This window comes from Lichenostomus cassidix, chromosome 12 (assembly GCF_008360975.1).
Source record: "Lichenostomus cassidix isolate B80296 chromosome 12, HeHo_3.0, whole genome shotgun sequence".
In the NCBI taxonomy this organism is placed as follows: domain Eukaryota; kingdom Metazoa; phylum Chordata; class Aves; order Passeriformes; family Meliphagidae; genus Lichenostomus; species Lichenostomus cassidix.
Genome location: NC_139493.1, coordinates 17,727,179 through 17,730,843, shown reverse-complemented (window position 1 = coordinate 17,730,843; position 3,665 = coordinate 17,727,179). Strand labels below are relative to the sequence as shown.

At 41.3% G+C, this 3,665-nt stretch overlaps 1 long non-coding RNA gene across 1 annotated transcript; it reads right to left on the bottom strand.

Moving 5' to 3' along the window:
• Positions 1-2,412: 2,412 nt before the first annotated feature.
• On the bottom strand, positions 2,413-3,343 carry LOC146431880 (uncharacterized). The gene is made up of 2 exons (XR_014854644.1): positions 3,124-3,343; positions 2,413-2,665 (listed from the first exon to the last, which is right to left on the bottom strand). It is a non-coding gene; the product is annotated as an uncharacterized LOC146431880 (long non-coding RNA).
• Between the last annotated feature and the right edge of the window lie 322 nt (positions 3,344-3,665).

Here is a 3,665-nt window from a genome sequence, read left to right as displayed (position 1 = left end):
AGCTCAGTTTTGAAGTTCTGCAAGGCAGAAAGACCAAACATCCACAGTAGGAGGCCAGAGAGCTCCATACTGTCTCAAAACTCAAAAATACATTCTTCTCTCCAGAACATATGTTGTAAACTGGGCTCTGACCTCATTTGGAGATAAATTCTTTAGAGTAAGAAGACATTACTTCATTTATTAAGCTTCTTATTGGAAAATCCTAGCCAAATAGCAAGGTCCTTCTCTCTTAAAAAGCAAGCCGAAGACAAAATGATTTAGAAATTGTAGAACTTCTGTAGAAGAGGTGAGATTTATTTTTCTCAACAGGATTAGCGGAGGTGGTTTAGTGTCTGAGGGACACAGGCTGTGAATTGATGATATTCCTTTTAATCATGTGCATGTTTAAGGTTTGTTCACTGCTAACCAAGTCCTGTGGTTTGGTAATGCAGATGTGGTTTAGGACTCAGAAAAGTCAACAAAACAAGGCAGGATTTTTGTAGTTTTAAACACCTGAAACTCTCCTTTTATTGGTCCTTTAGCTAAGGGACAGATGGGAGTGTCTTTTCCTTGTGGTATAAAATATCACAAGAGCTACAACAGTGGGCAAAGCAGGAAATCAAACATGCGACCTGGAAACAATTGGGACCCTCCATTATTTCAGCCACAAATTGAAACCGAGCTGCTGCAAGCTGCAGTTGGTTATTAGATTGCTTTGATGGTTTGCTGATTTAAAGTGCCATCACTGCCTCCAGTATTTATCCCAGCAATCTATTTGAAACTTGATCAGAGACTCTACAATCCTTCAGAGTTTGTTCCTCTGTTCCTTAGGAGGTGGCTGGCGAGGCAAGAGGCTGCCCATGTTCCAGTGTTCAGCAGCAGTGTGTGCAATGCCAATGGGAATTTTGGGATCAATCCCTCCCTGATTCCTCACTTGTATCTCCTCCAATATGCAGGGGATGCTTGGGAGAGCAGGAAATCTGTCACACCTCCAGGTTTCCTTTCTGTAATGCTCCCAGGAGGACAGCAGTGAAATATAAACCTTTAGATTCAGGTGAATGGTATATAAAAAATAGCTGAACAGTTTCCACCTCTCGGTGTTAATTACTGGAGAATCAACCCTTGGATTCTTCCTAAAATTATAATTTACTGAGTTAAAGCAGTGGATCTTTGTACAGTCCTTGCTTGGCTCTCCTGAAGGGAAAAGGCACATGGAATTCTCTCTCCTGAGTGGATGAGTTACTGCAGGTCCAGGCAGGCATTCACTGCAGCTCACTGTGAATAAATCCAGAATCACTTGCTTTGTTTGTCTCAAGTTCTCTGTTTCTTAATTCATGCAGTATAATTAATATAAAACCATTGTGCGGAGTGACTGAGTTTTAGGGCTGGCTCTGATTTGATAAACTAAATTTTATAAAAGAGGAAACAGGGAAATCTTGCTGTTGGTGGGAGCTTTGGATTTGACCCTCCAAGGACTCAGGCCAGGCTGCTGTGAATGATGTTTATTATTGCTGAGCAATCCCTGCACAGAACTTGTTTTTACACAAGCCAATGCCAAATAGTTTTTAAATTTAAAATTTCAAATTAATTATTACATTTTTCTTTATGTGTATAAACCCAACAGGGCTGTAATAATTGTAAAGTCCACCAACAGGTTTTCTTTGTTTTGTTTTGTTGTTGGTTTATTTTTGGGGGTTTGGATGATCTTTAAGATCCATTCCAAGCCATTCTGTGATTCCATGAAAATCCCATAAAATCACTATATTCCCACAGTTGTTCCACCAGAAATAACCACCAATTCATGACATTTTTCCTGTTGCAAGACCAGCACAGACATCTCCTTTTTCCCAAAGCTTCCATCCCAAGGGCAGCTTCTCCAGCCTGGCAGAGTCCAGCTAAAACTCTTCCAAAATTGCCATTTTTGTCACTAATACCTGCTGGATCCATTTTCCAGCTAGGGAGCAGCTGCTCCAGTTTTTTTCCTTTATATATTCCATGACCACTAAATAGTTGACTTCTGCCCTGTGCTTGACTGGAGACAGATTTCTGTTTGACTGCTTTGGAAGAGCTGGAAAATGGATGAGGGAAGATTTGCTCTGGGTCAGTGAGAAAATCCAGAAAATAAATATTTAAGGAAGCATTTATCAGATGAGTTTATCACTGGTTTTTACACAGGCTGGAAAACTAGGAAAATATCCAAGACCAGAAGGGATTGTTTAGGTTCCAAGTATAAGTTCAGGTATGCTAATGTCTGTGTGAGCAGTGGGATTTGTTAAAAAAAGGATTGAAGTCTTTTTTTATTTGGCTTTAAGCCTTTTGGCTGCAGATGGCTATGCTGAAGTTTAGGATTAAAGATGGTCAGCAGCTCTGGCTTAATTTTTACTGTTCAGGGAACCAGAAATTGGGCTTTTGTTAATCAGGAGTGGGAGCAGGTTGGTGGGAAGAGGATAGATTTTCAGGTTTTAATACACTGAAGGATATGGAGGAGCAAGCTGGGGGTTTGATTGAGAAAACCCAGAGGTGGAAAACATTTTCTCTTCGTGAATCTTCCGTTGTTTGTTGTGTTCAATCTGCTCAGCAGCACCCTGGAATTTCTGTAGCCTCATGACAAGAACACTCTTCTTGGGTGGGTGCCTTCAGCACAGTTTGTTTCCAACTTCATGAAGCACTTTGCACACTCAAAGGTCTGCAATAAAGGATGAAATGGGGCTTCTGTTTCCTTTTTCACACTACACAAGAGGTTGACATTAAATTGAACAAGTTCTTTCCAGTAAAAGGGAGAAAAAATGACATTTTATGTAATTTATTTTTTAAAATTTAAACACATATATATAGAAAAATTGAGATGAAATATTTAAACCTTTTTGTCTTGTTAAGAAATGTAGTTTGGGCTTTATATGCGAAAGGTTTTTGAGTTTTGCTGTTTAATGAAGGAAACAGACTGTGACATTCTCCTGAAAGAAAAGGAAAAATGTTTGCACTCTGCAGCTTAATAGATTGATAAATAGAAAGGGTGAAAATATAGAATATGAGAGCTGAGTATAGGGAAATAGCAAAGAATGGCAGTGAAGCCAAGGGAAGTGAACAGCTCAGTGCCCACCTTGCCCAAATGCCCTCCCAATATCTGCTATCTGCCATGCACACCTGATTGAGCCATGGCCTCATTTTTTCCCTCCTGACACCCTTTCTGTCTGTGAGGTCAGAATTGAATAATTTCAGCAGATTATTCCTTAATTCCCAGGCCATGCTCAGAGTTTATCAGGAGCCAGGTGTGCTCCTTGCCCAGGGTGCCAGCATGGGCTGTGGGCTTTGCTCTGCTGCCATCTCAGCTGCTCCCTGCAGATCTCTGCTGCCAAGGTCACCATTTGGGTGACACCAGTGGAGTTGCTAAGCAACTGTCAGCATCCTGCATCCCACATTAGCTCCTCTGGTTCCAGATTGGATTTGGCCTGATGTGGCTGTGCTCCAGACCTAACATGGGTCAGCTCTGGTGGAGGTTTCTCACTCTCAAGAATTGTCCAGCCTGTCTGATCCAGCCCTCTGGAATGGGGTGGGTTTGAGCCAAAGGTTCTTGAGATACCAGAACAGAGTGTGGGAAAAAGGAACAGAACATAAACCTCTGTGGAAAGAGAAGATGGAAGAATAAAGTGGTACAAAGGAACAGAGACTCACTGCCTGCTCTCTTG